This window comes from Argiope bruennichi, chromosome 2 (assembly GCF_947563725.1).
Source record: "Argiope bruennichi chromosome 2, qqArgBrue1.1, whole genome shotgun sequence".
NCBI lineage: Eukaryota > Metazoa > Arthropoda > Arachnida > Araneae > Araneidae > Argiope > Argiope bruennichi.
This window is the reverse complement of record NC_079152.1, coordinates 52,394,364-52,416,372: the sequence shown is the minus strand read 5'-3', so window position 1 is coordinate 52,416,372 and position 22,009 is coordinate 52,394,364.

Below are 22,009 nucleotides of genomic sequence, written 5' to 3'. Positions count from 1 at the left end.
TGGCTCCCAGTGTATATCTCTCGGCATAAGAGACTGCAAAAAAGAGAGTCTGGATTCCAAAGAAATTTTAAGATATATAAATTCTTTTAGACAATAGCATATAGTTCGATAGATTTTCCAATATTTCTTGCTTTTTAAAATATTTGGATCATCATCAAATATTGAAATTTCTTGGAGCAAATTCCCGCTCAATAAGATATTGGATGGCGTATCGAATCTATAGTTATGGGTTAGGAGCCACTTCTAACTCTCCCAAAAGCATTTAGGATTAATTATCATCATAACATTTTGAAGGAGGGAGTTATGATTGGTTCATCACCGACCACGGTGCAACCTTATCCGTAGGAGGTATACCCTGTCATTTTATTGGGAGAGTCTCAACCTTATGCCATTGCTATGTTCACCAGAAAAGCGAAAACTAACTGGTAATTTCTCATCCTCACACCTGTAGTACCCTCCTGTGGGATTAGATAACTACTTATGAAAACACAAATATATAAAATCAACAACTTAGCAGGGGAAACAAAATCATTTAATATTTATTAATTTTTTAGTGAAAGATAGATGATGCAGAAGCCTCGAAAAATTTATTGCCAACGTGACTGTAATTAATTATAAGTTTGTTCAAGTATTTCTGACAGAAACTCTCGTTTCAGTTTTTGTCTTCATATTTCTGCAATTTAGTTTTGTCCATATATTTTATCAAAAATCTTGTTTTCTAAAATTTAGTTATTTATAAAGATATTCATAATAATTTTTTATAAGTATTTAAAATACATTCAGGAATATGATATCATATGCTGATTCTCTGTGTGATATAAAAGGCATATATAGGCTCTTAAAATATCCATATTTTTCTTAAATCAGATTGTTTCTTTCCGATTTGCTAATTACTAAGCAACGATTTTTCTATCGAGTTAAGTAATAAAATAATTTTTAACGAACGTTGTCATGTAAAGCTTTTGGATTACGATCGAATAATATTTTATTGTTTTAAAAAGAAAAAAAAATCATTTTCCCTTATTATTCGAAAATAAACCCTTCGACATTTTAAAATACATCACGAGTTTACTGATTCTCAGCTTGCTTTCTTAACTGTTAATAACTATTAATCACATTAATTAATATTGATGCAACAAATATGTGAAACTGTCCTCACACAAAAAATTAGAACTAACCACATTTTCATTTCATAAGAGAAACAAGATGATATTTTTTTTAATGATGCGGTATTTCCAACTTCACTTACTAAATAAATATATTATTTTAAAATGAAAATTTGTACTCCCGTGTGGAAATTCTTAAATGCATGTAATTCGAATGAATATGTCTAAAAATGGTTGAAATCAAAATAGAGATAACAATAAAAATCCAAAATTTAAATTATCCTTTTATATTCTAACATAATATTCTTAAATGTGGAATAAATATTTTTTTATTTAAATAATATTAATTAAGTATTAGTATGTCACATCTGTTGAATTTTTAATGTTGAATGAAAATTTATAAATTATTCTATTGTCTTCAGTTTGCTTTTTTTTTTTTTAAGATCGAATGACAGATGATACACATGGAAATATTTTAGTTATGTTGAGTCATTTTTTAAAATTAAGCCTTATAGTAGCAAAAGTTAAAATGCTTGAAGAATCCATATGTTTGAAAAGTGTACCAAAATAAATAATAGCACAGCTCAAAACTTGTCCAAAAGCTTCAAAAAAGGAGAACTAGTGTTTGAAATCATATCCATAAATGATAAACGAAAGAAGGTAATTCTTAATAAGTAGAAGTAGTAGAAAGTAAAGGACAATTAACTCATTTGATCCCAAAGGCTTATAGGAAGTTTGAGATACTCAAAGGACACTAAGTTTCAAAAATCATGCATGGAATATAGAGAGGTTTCTTATAAATTATCCTGCATATGTAAATCGGAGAGTCGAAGTCAAATCTTCAAGAAATCTTACAGGATTCTGATTTTTTTTAATGAAGTGACGAGAAGTGGCTATTGCTTAAAAAGAACATTGAATGGGCAAACACTTTAGGTGATAACCAAATAATCAAACCCTTTACAAAATAAAGATGATTTGAGCAAACGTGATTGATGAAATTTTGTTTCGATCATTCCCTGGTCGTTTTTGATAGACAGTTAATCTGCCTCTCACACACTTTAAATGAAGAACTGAACAGAATGTATAAGGCTTTAACGGAAGAAGTATCCTGCTTATGTCAATCCTTAAAGATCTCCACCTCAACAAAACAATGCACACGTCACACGTCTCGAATGCCCTTACTCATATTGTAAGAGATTGAGATAATGTAACTGTTTCTACATCTTTTACCATTTAGTATAGATTTTGTTGGTATAGTGAATCACATATTTCAATGATTATGTCTTTTTCTCTGGTAGTCGCTTTTAGAAGACGAAAAGATTTAGACATTTTTAGCTTTCAAACAAAATTAATGATTCCTCCTACAGATCTTTCAGTTTGCAAAAATGACTTAAAATCATCTTTTATGATGGATTATATTTTGCTTTCTAATATTTTGTCGTTTTCATATTTATATTGAAGTTAAGGACGAAAACAAAATAGAAACAAATAACAAAAATACTTTTGATATCACCAATAAGATAATTTTCAAAAGGAAAAATAAATAAAACGAAATATATAATGCAAAAGGAAAATTTTAAATTTCTATACAATTGCATTTTTGTCTGTCCTTTATAAACATCATAGAACTTCATACCTTTTTTGTTTCTCTGAAAGAGACTAGTATCTAATTTATCAGAGAGCTTCATTAACAGAAATGTTTGCAAACGAAAAGAATGACTGGAACGAAAAGCAGCTGTCATGCAATTTTGTCGGTAAAGAATAAGTTATTCAAGTGATGTCATGCCATGCAAGAGCTAATAATCATGTTTCCTTGAATCCTCTTCCATTTTTTATTCTTCGCTCAATGCTAGACATATATAAAGAAACAAATTAACTTCCTGGGCAAAAAATATTTTCCAACTAATTGTGCTGCCATCTGTTGGGAATAAAGGATACAAAACTTTTCTACAATTCAAAACTAAAGTATTTCTCTTTTTTTTGCCGCTATTCTGACAAAATTTTTATGAGAACATTGAATAATTATGATAATCTTACAAAAATATATTACATTTCCTTGCTAATATTATGTTTAGAACTTTTTTTCATTCTTTCTACATTTATATATTAAATTTAAATTATGAATCAATTTCTTACAACAAATATTGAATAACGTAATAAAATATCAATATAAAAAAAATGAAAAAAATTTCCAAACAATATTACGAAGTAGGTTTTTTTTCATACTTTTTTCTTAATTTAAAAATAGGTTTATTTTTCTGAAAATTTTTAGAATAATTTGAAAGAACATAAATATTATTAAAATATGAATTTTACATTAAAGCATTAGCAACAAAACAGAATCATATATGTCTAATAGTAATACAAATAAAAAAGACAGCTTCTATCATTAGAAATTTTAAAAAGAAATATCAAAATTACTAATAAATGCCTTTCATTTCTTAATAAAAATTGCCATTGATCCTTTTCTTGATTCGTTGATAAAGATGTATCCATCATAAAAAACTTGTTTGATCTAAGAATGTCTATTTGGATAATAAAAAGGAAGTTTCTAAACAAAAATAACATACTTTTTTGTTGCTATTTATCATGCATAATTGTTAATTTTTGATAAGTAATTGATATACAAATTTAATTTAAATTCTTAAACTTAGAAAGGTTAAAAGATTATTTAATATCCAAATTGAAATTAGATAAAGAGAAATATAACATTGGTTTAAATATTATAAATTATTTGCTCAAGTGAATCTCTATATTCATGTATTCAAGTTAATAATGAAAATCTTCACTCATTCGTAAATGAGCTTGTTTTCTAAAACATGAAATGGTAATGGTTATGTATCGGTCTTAGATCTGAAGTATGTCATCTTATTTACTATGGATGCCATATTAAAATATTTCTATCTCTCTACATTTATAAAAGGAATAACCACTTTAGTTGATCATATTTTTATTCATACAATTTTGATCAATTGTATAATAAAATTTTATTCAAATGTTACCTAATAATTTTCATGCAACTTCTAAAGGTGTTGAAATAACTTCGTCCATCCTGGATTATATATGCACCTGATTTAATTACCAGTTAATGGTTTTGGTTTCAAAGTAACCATAAAATTAGTCAGATTGTCTGAAACGGCTCCAATCGAGAATTATTGTTGGTGAGGCTTTAAACTTTAACTAGCAAAGAAAAAAAAGTCTTGAAAGGTTTCCTTTCCTAATCCACTCAACATATGTTAATATATGAACGATATTTTGGAAGCATACAAGATAAAAGAATTAAAAGAGATGTTTAATATCTTGCTAACCTATTTGAGGTAAATTTAAGAAGCATACAACAAAATTTTGAATAAAAAAAATCAAAAACAAACTGAACTATTGTTCTAGCATCATTAAGCCGAATCGAATTTCGAGAAAAGACCAGCGTCACATCCGGATATGGGATCGCTTTCAAAAGACTAATTGACTTCAAAAAATATGAGAGAAATATCACAAATCTATTACTTTCTGGGTAAAAAACTGGTTTATAAGGCAACTGAGAAGAGACTACAGTTTAATGATACCACAACATGATGGATCTTACAAACAAGACCATTCAAAATCGAATTTTTCAGTTGGAGTGCATACAAAGCGACCAATTCTGTTCATTCTATATATGTTCCTGTATGATTCAAAAATCAAATATTTCTTTCATTGCTTAACTTGTCGGTCATGCTACCACCTGTATGCCAGGAATATTGATTATTTTTTTTCAAATAAATCTTTTAGATATAATTTCATTTGATGATTCCGCCAAATTGTCCGTCATTAAATCCGTGTTACTTTAGTTTTCTTACTTAGATTCTATTGATTGCGTGCATAAATCTTGCTAATGGAGACAGTCCCATAACATGCTTTTAAAAGCGTAATTATGTGGTTCATCTATCTTCTAAACTTCGCGATATTATAATTCCACTTTTTTATTTGTCTTGAAAATTACAAAGATACGAAATGGCCATTCTTTAGTTTTCAACAGTGGAAAAAAAATCATGCGATTAAATGTTTGATAAAACAATGAAAAGCAGTTTGAATTTCAGGATAACATTGTACTGTACTGTTGAAAATTAGACAAAAAAATATTTTTAAAATAGTGCCAAAATTCAGCAAAAATTCTTACGTTTGTATAATTGGTATCGTTAAAAGAACAATGTTAGTATATTCATTCTCGTGTAGGAATATTTACGGAAGTTATCGCTGGTGAAAGCCAAAAGGCAACTTAATTTTTAATTATTTAAAATTCTAGTTAAAATTTCCAAAAAATAGCAGATCAAACTGCTTGGCTAATAGAACAGCAACACACAAACATTCATGTTTATTCATATATTATCAAAAATATCCCCGATTTTTTTTTTTTTTTAATTTAAGAGAGCATTCTTTAGCGCGAAATGTCAAAAAAATAAAAGAATTACTGACTCTCACGTTAAACAACCATGCGCACAATTTTTTTAGCAAATATTAGTCGTTCAGGGGTATTTCATGCCAAGCTTATCTTTATTATGATGATTTTCTAAATTTTCTTTTGATTTTATTCACATTCAAATAAACCGTCAAACTTTTCACCTTTATATCTTCATAAATGGGTTAGTGCTGCCATCTATGATTATCCAGGAAAAGTAAAAAGAAATATAATTTTTACAAATTAAAACTGGGATATTTGTCCTTTCTGCCATTCTTCTTAAATGTGTATGAGATAACAATGAACAATAATAAGATTTTTAAAATAGTATTCAATTTTCTTTCTCAATTTAATTATTATTATTTTTTTCAAATTTTTCTAACATTAGTGAATTGAATTTAAAATGTGTATCTCTTATCACAAATATTAAAGCAAGGGAGGATTTATTTTTTTAATTTTCAAAGTTAATTGTTCAGTTTCTGTGAACAAAATTGGAAATACAATTCAGATTTATTTCATTAATATTAAAAATGTCAGAAGATTAAAAAAAAATTAATAAAATCACTGTGAAACAATACACAAGTTTACGCATTATAAGCACTAACGAATTTCTGCACACCACATACACTTGAGAAATTCGATTAAAAAGAGTTTAATTTCTTTACAATGCATCTTCTGAAGGAATCCTCAATGTATAAAGAAGATAGGATTCTTTTGGTTGCAAACATGAATTACCTGTTAATAAAAAGTAGCTTTTATTATTATTTTTTTTTATTTCTCGAGTTATTTTTATTAAATAATAATCTTACAAGGACATGAAAAATTACATCACACGAAAATAGATTAAAATAAACATAAATTGTGTTGAAATTAAATTTATAGGCACTGAAAATTAATGTTAATGGATATTATTTATTTATCTACATTATCCTTTTAGATGATTTGATATGACTGCGAAATTTCAATCAGGTATTCTGAGAGTGGCACGGAGATTGTAATTTTGAAACTACAGTCTCCCCCTCCTAGTGCGTTTTTAGATATTGGACAGTATTAAAATTATATAATATTGTGGACAACAGATTTTAATTTTAGAATGAATTTTTTTTCAACTCACTAAAAGCTCATAATTTTAATCGCAAATATCTCCGCCAATTTTAGAGATAACATTATAAAACTTTTTCTGTGATTTTATCATTATATAGTGTACATATTCCTAAATGGGCAGTTTTGCTTGTCTTTTATATTTATATATATATATATATACTCTTTTTTTTCCGAGACGAGCTATAATCTGTTTAAATAAATTCAGCATAGCCTCTTTACTATAGATACTTCTCTGGAGATAAGACACGACGTTTCAAATTTAAAAAATTTAAAAAGCGTACCAGGACTTGACCAATTCCCTTATATACTACTGGTTTTCGATGCATTCTATCGAAATTAAAGTTTGAGACATGATATTTTCTTTGAATTTATTTTGCAAGACAATGTTTCAAATTTCGTTTCATTATTTTGTTATACCAAAAAAAATAAATGATAATTACATGCACGCCAAAATATTGCACCTCTTTGCTTTTTTCTTTGTGTGTGTGTTTGTGTGTGTGTGTGTGTGTGTGTGTGTGTGTGTGTGTGTGTGTGTGTGTGTGTGTGTGTGTGTGTGTGTGTGTGTGTGTGTGTGTGCGTGTGTGTGTGTGTGTGCGTGAGATTTTTGTGAAATTTTGTGACATTAAAAGGCAAACGCATATCCTCAAAACAAAAAATAATAAATAATTAACTAGGCAGTTTTACAAAACTAAATTTGTGGCTAATTATTTGTTTGTGTCATTCTTGAACAGCCTCTTCGTCGTTGCAATCCGAAAGAATTACAGAATTACTATCGTTTCCACTAACGAAAGAATTACTATCGTTTCCCACTTGGAAGTGAGCTACGTTTGTCGCAAAGCCGCCAACACACCCGTCACTGACACGACGGCATTTCTGATTTTAAAACAGCATCGTTCAGCTAAAGATAATCATGATAGTATCAAGAAATCGAATGCAGTGTAGACCTTAAAACAGCATCGAATGACCAAAATTAGTCTACTTTATAAAACAGCATCAGAAGATTGACACCTGTCTTTGCTTTATCACAGCATAGGAAAGAAGAAGTCACTCTTATTTTATAGTAACATCGAAGAATCGAAGACAGTCTTAATTTTAAAACAGCATCTGACAGACGAAGAGAGTGAAGATAATCGGTAAGAGAGAGAGAGTTTTAAGAAGGCATTGGAAAAATAAGAGGCAATCTTACCTTTATAACATCACCACAAAAAAAGACAGTCTTGATCTTAAAATAGCATCAATTAATCGAAGCCAGAGTTAATTTCATAATAGCATCAGAAAATTGAAGATTGTCTTGTTTTATAACAAGAGCCAAAACCCCTCTTGACATAAGCATAACAGCATAAGAGAGAGCCAAAGTCACTCTTAGTCTTAGAACAGAATAGGACAAATGAAAATAATCTCGCTTATGAATAGCGTTTGAAATCCGAGACAGTCTGAGTGTTAAAACAGCATCGAAGAGCAAAAAGGTCTTGACCTTTAGAAAGCACCGGACAGTCGAAAATAGTCTTGTATTATAATAGAATCGAAAAGCAGAAAATAGTTGCAGTTTTATAAAAGCATAAGAGAGTCAACGACAGTCTTGATTGTAAGACAGCATCGGCATGCCAAAGACAGTCTTGGTTTTGAAACAGCATCAGAGAGCCAAAGATACATCTTTATATTAAAACAGTATCATAGAGAGGAAGACAATTTTGATTTTAGAACAACATCGGAGAGTCGAAAAGAGTCATGATCTTAAAATAGCATAGGACATCAATGGACAGTTCTGATATTTAATTGAATCCTACTGAGGTACTGATAATCCTACTGAAATACTGAAACTTACTGAGGTATATTTAACTGCATATCAAGTGCTAAATAATATTTTCAGGTTTCAAAGGACTATAATTGGGACTCCAATAGATGTTAGTCGCGCTGGCGATCTTGGCGTTAGAAGACATTTTGTGATCATAAATGATTATATAGCAAACACATTAGACTTCTGGACTGGATCAGGTGATGAAAATTTTGCTGGGAGTTCTAAAGACTGGTAAATCTTGAATACTTTATAAGAATGAATCACTGGTGCATATTCGTCTCTTAGCGCATGTCCACCAGATGACATAGACATCTGCACAAGCATTCAAATTCTGATTCGATATCAGATCATAAAGTGATGGCAAATCGGGTATTATAAAATATTTCATCATTTTCTAAATATTTCTATTATCCAATAATGACAGTAACCTCATCGAAATGTTCAAACAGACATACTAAGTATTGTTCAGCAAAAACTGAGCAACAATTGATTGTAAAAATAAATAAATCATTTGTAATAGTAAGCACAGAGAGTGTTTTCGTTGTTTCTTCTATTAAAATGTCTGTGTTTTAAAATTTTGTTGAATATTAAAACAATTATGTGATTGTTGACAACAATAATAAATCAAACTGTTAAAATATTTTACGTTTGATAATAATTGAAACATGGGCGATAATTATTACTAAGTTACACAATAAAAACATAAGAAATTAAAAGGAAATAAAAAATGGGTGCAATTAAAATCTCCAGGAATTATGTAGATATTTCTGTGTAAATTCATTTCAAATATGATTAGTAAAGCATGAGTAGTTAAAACGTAGTTAAAAGCATGAGTAGTTAAAACGTATTTAAAAGCATGAGTAGTGGTAACAGTTAACTTTTGGCATGAATTTAGCATTTTTACAGAATCTATAATGTTATCTTTGGCTATTAATTAGGCATGCGTTAATAGTATCCAAAAATCGAATTTGTGTTTCAAATGCATTTTTCTGAAACAACTGAAAAAAAATTTGACACAAAACAGCACTTGTAGTCACAAAATTCCATACCAAATTTGATATATTTAAGTTGGATTGGACTCAAAATTCAACAGATATCTACACTATAGATGTTAAATCTGTGTACTGAATATCATGTATCTAACTCTCTTCATTTTGTAATTAGTGTGTTAAATTATAGTTGAACAGCCGGACAATCCAATTTTCTCTGAGCAGATTTTGCACAAAATTTAATAGAAACTGCAAATTTGGAGTAAATACTGTATACCAAATTTCAACCGTCTGATTCAAAGCGTTTTTGAGATAGACGGTTGAGTTGTCTTTGCCATAGACAGACAGATGTACATTTTCTAAAAATGTGCTTTCCGAATTCAGGAGGTCTAAAACGCGGAAAATTGTCAAAATCTCTAATTCGAATTATTAGATGATTACTATAGTACGTATACGATAATTTAAAAATGCGTAAAGGAGAATGGTCAGGTTGGCTTTCAAATGGAAAAAATACTATATTTCCAAGGTTTTAATATAAAAATTTATTGCTCAAATCATAGCCTTTTCATAAGACAAAAGTTTAAACCTCCAGCTGCTCATCCCATGATTTCTATAAGTTTGAAATCAGGTTATTTTCTTTAGTATCCCACAATTTTTGCTGGCTAAAGCCTTTGTATTTCACAGATTTAAATTATATCATTTTATTATGGTATTGCATATAATTACAATTTCCTTCCTTCAAAAAATATTTTAACTTTATTTGAAAACGTTTTTAAAGTACTTGAACTCTTTTGCCAAAATGTTAGTTAAATTAAATTTTTAGAAATGCAAGCAGACGGAGAGTTAATATAACAAAATAAAAGTACATGTTAACATTTTCACTATTTTGTTTTCTGGGCGTTTTGTTTCGTTCTAGTATGTCAGTTGTGATAAAAGATAGTGTAAAAATGCAGAAATGTAATTATTTAATACTTCTTATGTCTTCTTTCTCCTCAATTCAATGAAATTCTAATTAATTCAATTTTAAATACAATTCATTCGAATTCTTTAAAAAATAGTATATTTAGTCTATAATATTATCAGGTTTTCGTCTCTCGTATGTAATGAGAAAGTAAGAAAGAAAGTAGACAGAACCTAAAGAATAATTTGGAATAAAAAAGTAACGAAGAAAAATACTGTAGTAATAAGAGTGTCATATTAATGTATTGTACACTTTACTTTCAGTACATTTAGTTTAATTAAACAAGAAAATATCATTTTAGGTCGCATCTACCTTTAGAAGTTCAATATACCTTTCCGTTCTTTTAGAAGATCTCGTAACATACCTGCACACATCTAATAAACAGACGTCAGACACAGATGAGTCAAAAAAGCATACAATCTCTATCCCCCCAACACACACACACGTGAAGACAAAATTTGGCTGTTGGCCTTGAAAAAAACATGCTATATGAAACCATTGAGTCTGTTCTTTCCGACTGGGTTGAGTTTGTCTAAGGGGTTTTAAACCACCTTTTTTAAAGTTAAACTATTGATTTGGGTTGGAAGATATTTTCAAACTATTCTGCCATTTAACAAATACAGCACGCGATTAATGACACAGCACGCAACTGTGTGACAGTGGATTTGTTTTATTACAGCGATTCTCAACCTGTCGGGCGCGCCCCCTAGGGGGGTGGGAACACACTAAAGGGGGGGGGGCGTGAGAATATCCAAAATAAATATTACTTAAAAAAATTGATTAACTGACTGAAAGGAAAGCACACATACATATAGAAAACAAAATACATTTCGACATATTTAATAACTTATTAAAGTAAAACAACTTACTAAATCAAAATTTACTTAATCAAAACACACTAAATTAAAAACAAATTTAATAATTATTAGTGACTTAGTTGGGCCTGTCTTGCAGAGCAAAGTTTTAGAAGGAAGGATTAATATTAGAAATAGCCACTCTCAGTTCTGTTTCTATATTTTGTCTTCAAAGAAGCCACAGCGGAAAATCCAGCTTCACAAAGGTAGGATGTTGAATGGTAGTAGAATGTGAAATGTCCTTGTTTTTAGTGCAATTAAAATCATCCTTACTCCTGCCCAAAATTCAAATAGTGATTTATTACTAAATTGTCTTTTAGTTTCGCCACTTATCGTGAAGTCTATGAATTTTTCTTCCTCCTCAATTGAGAGTCCTTCAGGTCTTATGAAATGGATCGTTAATCCACTCGTAACTTGCTATCAGTTTGTCGTCAGCATGAAAATACTTTTTAAAATTCTTTGCCAGCATGACTAAATGATTTTCAATGGTTACAAAAACAACTGTTACATGTTCTTCTTCAGCCTTATAAGTTTTAGTACAATCGTCCACATTTGCAAACATTGTTAGCTTTTTTGCTTTAAATTTCTGCTCCACAATTCCAATTTTCTGCAAAAAGCATTAACGTTATCACTCGTATCCAACATATGTGTATTTGCTCCTTGGAGTTGAAGATTTAAGTTATTTAATTTCTCGAATATGTCAACCAAGTATCACAATTTCCTCACAAATAAACCATCGCGAAAATTCTCGGCCTCCTGTCTGTTTTGTTCTTCTGGGAAAATGGCGATTTCTTCTCTTAATTCATAAACGCGTTGCAAAAATTTCAAACGTGATGACCATCTTGCCATGCAATAAAGTAGTAACACTGAATGTACTGAACCCATGTCTTTACAAAGTGTGGAAAAGATTCTCGATTTCAGGGGTCTCAATTTTATATATTTACTACAGTTACAACCGTAGCTAATACAATATTCAAACCAGGACTCATTTCTTTCGAAGCCAAAGCTTCTCTGGAATCATGCAATGTGTGCATTGAGGCGATTTTTGTTTTACAAGTACTTGTATACCTTGGAATCTTCCGGACATTCGACGAGCACCATCGATGCATATTCCTATGCAATTTTTCCATTTATTTGCCTAGTTCATAAAATCATTTAAAATAGCAAATAATGCGATCGCTGATTTTTTGAGTTCTATTGGTTTGCAGAAAAGTAGTTTTTCTACTACTGACATATTATCACAAATTCGAACATAGGCAATAAATGAGCATCATTATTACTGCCTGTTGCTCCGTCAAGCTGTATTGAAAACAATTTGTCACGCAACTTCTAGAAAAGTTTACACTGTACATCTTCAGTTATATCGCCAAGTTGACTAGCAACAACCATTTGAAAGACGTATGGACTGCAATTGTTTTGAAAAATTATCTCCAAACATAGTTTCTACAATCTCAATTGCTGCTGGCAAATTAAGCTCTTCACCAATGTTGTGAGGTTTTTTACATCTGGCTATTTTATATGAACTCTGTAAGAGGCAATTAAAGCTTTTTTATTCACAAAGTTTCTTTAAAAAATGATTTTTGCTTTTTATATGATTTTAATTTTAATTCGAAGAATTCTCTGGGTTTGTTGACGTACTCACTGTGAAGAGTTTCCAAATGTCTTTTATGTTTATTTGGTTTAATGCTGTCTGCGGCCAACATTTTTGTGCAACTGATACACAGGGGCCTTTCTTCTTCATTTACTTCAGTACTGGTGAACCCAAAATTTAAGTATTCTTGAGAATATTTCCTTGATTTTATTTTCGGAACCATGCTCGTCTGTGTACTTCTTGATGTTTGACATTCGTCTAATGCTTGCTAACTTCCACTTAAAAATTTATTCATGAGTCTGCATAAATCTGCTGCCGTGAATATTTAATATGGTGAATTGCAATTAACACGAAAACATATATAGCATACACATTCACGATAGATTCGATAGCGATAAAAGGATCGACTCCAATGAGACTGGCTGGAATTGAAAATTGCGTTATCGAACATGTTTCCTATGAGAAAACATTTGCTACGCGCATGCTCGAGACGGCATCGGTCGTGTGAATTCTCTTCCACAAACATTGCTTATTTTTTTCACTTTTGTTTAGTCATGGTTCTGTTTTATTTCTTTTATTATTCGAAAAAATGTATTCCCAGTTTCTAAATTTAGCTCACCCCTTCTAGGTTAACTTTCATTAACAATTTTTTCTATTTTCATATTCTTTTAAAGTTATCTCTTTGTTTGGCTTTCATTTCAAGTATAATATTTAAATTCTCTCCACTTTCATTCGCTTCATCTTCAAAATGCAAGATGTGGTTTCTCGCCAACGTTGGCTCGCTTTTAGTCTTGTTTTGGCAATTAGTTAAAAATAATTTAAAAACAGAATCCAAAATACTCAATATACATTATTGTTGCATACATTTTATTGTAAGCGGGGGGCGCAATGAAAATTATGATTGAAAACTGGGCCACGATTACTGAAAGGTTGAGAAACGATGTTTTATTATGTTGGAACGATTGACGATGCTAGGGATGATGCAGAGAATGTTGATAATTTCCCAAAAAGAGAGAAATCGCACCAAGATTGGTTTTCCGGATTTAGATAGTGCCCACTCTTCATCTGACTTTAATACCAAATATAAATAGAAATTTATGCTATAAAATTAGTGGTAGAAGAAAATCGTTCGTCGATTAAATTGATCTTAATATATTAATATAAATTGAGAAAAATCGTGCTTTACAAACAAATTATATTTACTTATAATTTGAAAAACTATTGGCAATGTTCATGCTGATCTCCGAAAGCAGCAAAAAGTTAAAGAGAACTTCCACCAGTCCGAAATACCCTGTAAGGATATATATTAAATATGTGATAATGAATGAATAAAATAAATCAAAATCTAGATAATTTTCATCATTCTCCCATGTAATAAGTTTTAAAAAGTTCGCAATATTTAATATCATTAATTATGAACAAAACATGCATTTGTCCTTCGCGTGATTTAAAAAAACACACACATTTTTTTAAGTACTATAATGTCTGTTATTAATTTCAATAATTTTAAACTTGTACGGAGAAGATTGATTTGTATTCATAAGTACCAAATCAAGGCGCTTTTTCTCTTTCTCAGTTGTAGCTTTCAATAGATGAATCGCTAATCTCTTTTAATTTAAGAAATGCCATGATTGTAAATGGCATAAATGGTAAAATACCAGGCCAAAAAAGAAAGATAAATACCATAGAGAAAAAATGATTACAGCTATAACCTTATAGAAAATAAATTATTGAAACCGTTAAATTTCATCGAAATTTTAACGTTTCGGTATGCAAGTCCGCTTGGCATTGTGAAACTGATTTATCATAAAGGGAAACATAACATTTTACGAATTCACCGAGTTTTAAGAATACGTAAGCTTACAATTATCCAAATTCACTTTTAAAAAAAATTTAAGTTTGTTTAAATATTAGTGTAAAAGAAGGATTTTCCTAATTAAATTCTTAATTTATTGTTCTTTAGTCTAACCTTCTCTAAATAATGCTTTAGTGGAATAAAAAAAATTATCATAAAGCAAACTGTTTTATCTCAAATTTTTCCAATTAGATAAATTATAAGATCAGTTTTCCAATTTTGTGACCATTATAATGGAGATTATTAATAAAGTTTTCAATATTCAAGAAACTACAGTTTATAAAATCTTAAACGATCCATGGTACGCCAAATATTAAGTATTTTATAACATTTCAAAAAACAATCTGGTGTTTTTTTTACAACTTTAAAAATACCTAATCCGAGTTATTCGATAAAAGTTCTCAAATTAGCAAAGAATATATTTAAAATCTCTCTATTAACAAAGCAACAGAAATATATATACAAAATCATTATATACGAGGTCAATTTACAAGAATATATCTTGCGCCATTCCGGTTCAAATTTTACGACAAACGTTACGATTTGATAATAAAGGATGTGAACTATTTTTAACTGTCTTTTCGAATTGAACTAATAACGTTATTCCAAAAAAAGAGTTTTCTTTAGCTTAAACTTAACCGATTCTTTAAAAAAACACATATAACCATCTCTTATTAAAATCCCACTAAATTTATATCCCAAAACGTTGTTTAGAATCGTGGTAACAATCAATATTTCGATAATAAAATACAAAAAAATTCTTTAATAATACAAATAAATTCTTTGATAGTTTGTCTTTAGAGAATTATTTGAATAAAATAAAAATCCTCCTAATATCTTGTCTGTTTTCTTCTAGAATTATATTATAAGTTTTCTTATGAATAAAGAAATGTCTTTTTCTCAATTTAATCAAATATTATTTTCTCATTCAACCCTAGCACACATAATAACTTTTATTTAAATTCAACTTATTTATGATTAAAGGCATTGCAAATATTTTTTGCATTCCAATAAAATTTTATAATCCAACATCAGTAACTCAACTACATTAGTTTTAATAAATCTATAAAGAAGTCTGCAATGCATTAAATGATTTTTAAAAAAGGTATAAATTTCCTAGCGCATTTTTTTATATTCTATAAAGCAATTTTGTACCTTGAAATTGCAAACAATCGACATTCTTTTTTCTTTTTTTTTTATAAGCAAGGAGCCTGAAATGTCCGTACCTGTGAAAAGAGAAATGAAATATATTAATGGTTAGTAAGTGTACCGGATTATTATGTGTCATTTTAAATGTATGTGAAACAAACCTGGTTGAAATTAAATTTTCAATCTTTTTAAATAATTTCGGTTGTTTTTCTTATTGAGATGCTAATGCATTTGATTATCTTCTAATCTGGATGCTTCCTATTTACATTCTTGAATCATAACAAATGAATGATTATACTAATCATTCATTTATCCATAATTCAACTAACTGAAGATTTTCCTTCAATCGGTGCTCAAAAATACAAATTCAGAAAAACAAATTTGGATTTCTATATTTGTCTGTCACCGAAGCACACTCTAGATATGAAGAAGAAAAGTTTCCGATATAGTGGTTGGCTCTCACTTATATGGTAGTTAAAATAATGGTGTGGGGTCAAGTTGCTTTTACTCCGATGGCGGGACGGTTGTGTGTCACTTTCATTTAGTCACATTTGAGCTAACTCATTAAATAGTGTCATTTGCGCTCAAGCTTTAAAAAGGTTACCAAATTATAACCTTTATCGTTGCATGTAAGATTTGGCGATTTTACAATGTACGCCATATGGTCAGAGTGAGAATGATACTCCATGTCACTGATAACGAAACGAAGCTTCCGTGTGAAAAATGCTAATGATTCTTACTGCGTTTCAGACGAGTGTTCAAAATAATAAATAGAAGTGGAGAATTTGCTTTAAAAATTTATTATAAAGGAACACGTTTATAATTTATTATCCTACACAGAAGACATTTATAAAAGTTATAATTTTGATGTGCATAATACAAATTTAATCTGATAAAGTGAAGTATAATTTTCAGTTTTATGAGGAATTAATCTTTATATCTCTTAAGGTTTAACTTTATTTAACAAAATGAAAAATTACATAGAAAGTGCTTTAAATTCAAATTTAAAAGGACATCAATAATGTTTAGTTCTTTTAATATGTATGTATGTATATACATTCCACAAACTGATATTTAAAATGAACTAATGTATTTTTTACGTTCATATAAGCTTTTTTTTTTGGAAAATGATAATCGCTTCGGCTAAAATTAAATAAGATAGGAATCGTATTCGTTATTTTAAAAATAACTGCTGAAAAACACAAGAAAAAAACATTTTCAATAAGAAAATGTTGATAATTACTAAAATTCCTTGAAATCTAAAATATATTACTTCATTTCCTAGCTTATTTACTGTCAGATTTAAATATACACAATCCAGTGTACCAGCAATCTACATGTAAATGCAGGAGATGTAATGCCGTATCAAGTATGGCCATTGGAACACAACCATAGTGTAACCTGTCGCCTCAGTGTAGTTGCGACACCGCTTTATCAGATTCAGATACACATGCTACAAATGATTTAAACGAATAGAACATCTTTCATGATGATGATGTCGTGTCCGCGTTACCACGGAAAGGGGGTGCAGTAGTTTCTGAGGGTAAAGACCCCTGAGCACCCGAGGGCAGAAGTCTGACATCTAGCTCGTATGAAGATGACAAATACATGACATGATGACACATTGCACAACCCCTTTTATTTCAGGAGGGCACATTCACACACCTCACAGATAGAACACAGATAAAGAACAACCACGCACGAACTGGGACTTTAACCCGGGACGCCCAGATCACGGGGAATGTGCGCTACCCCTATGCCAGAGCACCGGCGACGTCTTTCATTGAAAAGATAAATAAGTCTGTAATGTAATCAGTGCGCTTGTTTTTTCTTTTCAAAGCGAACCATGCTATCTTGCTTACTGATTAAAGCACCCTGAATGCGTGACGGTTTTGCTCTATTTCAGGAAATGTAAATGTAATTTAATTATAAAACAGAAAAGTGACATTATTTTTTGCCGTGCATATATTACACCCCACTTATTGAACAGAGAATGTTATGAAAAACTTTGCTCTTTAAATGAATTGAAAAATCAGTTCATCAATTTTGGGACTATTTTTAGGGCAAAGATTTTTAAAATTTCGAATTAGTAGCTTTGGAATACAAAAAGAGAATTTTTGCACGCACAAGGGCTTATTTTCACATTTAAGATAAGGACGACACCTAAAGAAAGAACCGACGACAAAGAAATAGAAAAATATGACTGTAGGACAATACGGCCATGGATACAGAATGGGAATACAGAACTACAGCAACGTTGCTATGCACGAAAAGACAAAGTCAATGCATCAACTCGTCTTTCTCATCTGACAGCGGTTCAGAATTACGAGGTCCGTTTCAAAATAGCTCTAGTATAGCCTTGAAACGCGATGTAACTAAACTAATATAATTTTAGTTAATATAACTAAATTAAACTAAAAGTCAATGCATCAGAAATAAAACTGGTTGTCATATACAATAGTATAATAATAACGCATACACGTTTGAAGACTTAATGCAGTAGAAAATAAAATCAGTAACAATAAAAATAAATTTTTAAAAATACTAATAAAAGTTTTTATCTCCTGTCTTCAGCTATAGAAAAAAAATTCGATGATTTTGAACAATTAGTTTCCTTTTTTTAAACCAACTAAATGTTAAAATAACTGTCAAAAAGCGAAACATTAAAACAAAAATTATGAGTTAATAAAATGAATTGCTTTTATAATTTTGTTGAGCCTAGTAAAAATCATAATACTTCATCATATTTCCCGTTTTATAGTAAAAGGTTTATAACAAACTAAGAGCTTCATCATCAAAATCGTCAACAAATTAAATATAATTGTCGATCTCGAAAAGAAATCGATGTCTATAAATAACAAAACATCGTAAAGTTCTTATACCATGGGTGAGCTAATTTTCTAGCTCTTTTTTATTAACATTTCAATATAAAACCGTTATCTAAATAATTTCCTTTGCAACGTTTTTTTTTTTTTGTTAAATGAATCGGGCTGCCATCTATTTATAGAAAAAAAAAGTAAAAATATATTTACAAAAGTAAATCTACCATTTTTTCAGACAAACTATCCCTTCATTCTGCAATTATCTTTCCAACATCTTTATGGCAACAAAAAAACATTATGGTAATTTTCTGCTATCTTTGGCCTTAGAAAAAAATATCGTTGATTTTAAATAATTAGTTTCCATTTTTTAATCAACTAAATATTAAGATAACTGTCAAAAAGAAAAATATTAAAAGAAAAATTATGATTAAAATGAATTTCTTTTATCTTTTTCCTGGGACTTATAAAAATACTAATGCTTCACCCCATTCCCCTTTCTATAGTAAAAGATTTATAACAAACTGAGAGCTTCATCATCAAAGTCATCAACAAAATAAAAATAATTGCCAGACTCGAAAAGAAACAAATGTCTTTAAATAGCAAAACATTTTTAAGTTCTTATACAATGGATGAGCTAATTTTCTAGTTTATTTGTATTAGTGCAACTTTATTAACATTTCGATACAAAACCAATATCTAAATGAAAGAGATAATCCAAGGTCATTTGCAGCGTTTTTGGTCATGTAAACTTGTGCTGCCATCTATCAATTTAAAAGAAAAGTTAAAACATAAATTCAAATTCTATCATTTTCAGACAAGATATTCCTCAGTTCTGAAACTATCCTTCTAACATCTATATGACAACAATGAATAAATGATGAGGATTTGTAAAAAGCACATAAAATTTCCACTTTCATTTTTGGAATTAATAAAAAAAGAAGTTATGATTTTTTCTTTAAAGCCATAGAACAAGGAATTACTTAGCAAAATAGGACAAACATTTCCAGTTATATGATTTCATTTCATATTTACAGGATACAGCAAAGACTGCATTAGTAAAAACAAACGAATAATTTTAAAAAATGACATATACATTAGAGGAAAGAGAAATAATGAAGAATAAAATATTAGAAGAATGTATGAACTTTGCTCTTTGAATCATAGATGGCAGCACGTGATCTAAAATTGGAGGTTAAAAAGCAACGATTCGTTTCAAGAAATATATATATATTACACATATTTTTCAAAACATCTTACAATGAATTGATCATTTCCTTTTATTTACTGATAATACTATTGTATATGTATGCATATATGCTTCTGAATACACTTACAAATAAAAAGATACATATAATACTTAAAACAAGGTGTAAAGGTCCAAAAAATAACACAATAAATTACTCCGAGAAGGAGCAAAAACAATGTGAGAAATAACGAAAAAAAAGCAATTTTTTTCCCTTATCAAGCGCAAATTAAAGTTCCAAAATAGATTATACCCGAAACAACGAGAATTTTCCCGACCCGTCCAGTAGGAACCGAGATACGCCTCAAACGTTCCTGATTGGTTGAGAAGCTTCTAGCCCCGCCTTCTGAGACCTATAAAAGGAGCAGCTTGCAGCTGCCGGGTCGTCGTGAATCAGATCGGAGAGTCGTAGTCGGAAGCGACAGAGAAGACTAGTCGGAATCGACGCTGAAGAACTGGCCTTCCAGAGATAAACGGAGCAGCGACGGAGTCAAGCTAGTGCTGAACTAAGCTGTGCTCTACTGTCGGCAGTAGAGTCTTGTTGTATGCTGCACGATTCGGCTGAAGATAATCGTCTTCTGTGCTGTATATATTTGTTGTCTTTGTGCTGTCCCGTGTGTCTTCGTGTAAATAAACGTCGTTGTTTCTTTTTCTACTGCCGCCTGTTGATTGAGCGTTCTCAACACCATATAACTTCCACTATCCAAACGAACCCGGGAAATTTCGAAACAATATATAATATATATATATATATATATATATATATATATATATATATATATATATATATATATATATATATATATATATATATATATATATATATATATATATGCACATAGTTCTGTGTCAAATTTTTAAAAACGCATCTGCTGTCAAAGAAGCACACATAATAACAAAGCAATACTGGTAAAAGCAATTAAAAAAATATATGCGCTTAAAAGAAGATGAAAATTGCCATTTATGCTTTATTCATTGCCTATGCGATTTCGAGCTTCAATATTCATTGCCTACTCATTTTGAGACTTCATAAGCATTAAAATAAAATAACATCATGTTCTCACATGAGAATAAATGCTAAAAACGGAAATGACATATATTTATATAGTGAATACACTGATAATGAAGCAAAACAACCCTGCAATAACAAATATTTACAAATAAATAAATTATTATTGGAGTAAAAATCAAATAAGAGAAAAATAAAACACAACGATAATTTTCCAGGAATCTTCAGAAGGAAACCTTGAAATAACATAAAAATTTCAGTGTTTTCTACAGAAACTAAGCACATGCTGAATGGTTTTTTATTTAATAATATCGAAATAAAACTGGACATCACACAAACTAAAAAAAATGCTATTAAAAATTATCATTAAATTGTTTCAACGTATTTAGATTTTTCAATTGGAGTATAAATGGAATTCTGTGAGTGCTTATTTTTTTTCCCTTCATTTTTGTTTTAATCAATATTTTATTGTAATTATTTTGCTTTAATCGAATTATTTTGTTAATTTTCTTATTTTAATCGATATCTTTGCTTACATTTCTTGATTGAAGCAATTTTATTGGTTTCATAAGGTAAATATATTTGCTTCGTCTTAAAATATGTAATGAAGATTATTTTTTTATAATTGTGGGTTTCAAATACCTACCTATTCTTTAGATAGATCTCTGAAAAGAAAATCTCGTTAAAAATATAATTTCGTACGAATGCAATATTTTAATTTACAATTATTTTATTAGTTTTTAATCTCTAGAAAAATTTGCCACTTTTTTTGTTGTACACATTTACACACTATACACATTTTCCATGCCAAATTAGGACATTTTAGCCTAACACCTTCTATATGCCTTTATTAAAATATTAGGCTTTCTTATAGCATGCTTAATCTCTATGAGCCATTAAAGCTACTAAGTACCCGTTCTCGCTGCTGGTGACGTCATTAGATGTTTTCAATACTAAACTGACCACATACTGGCATATAATCTATAAATTCCTTCATGCGCAATCATCAACAAGAAAAATGGAGCAACTTTCTAAGTAATTATTTAGTATCGCATTTTCACAAAATAGGAGTCGATGGAAATGGTTTAAAAGG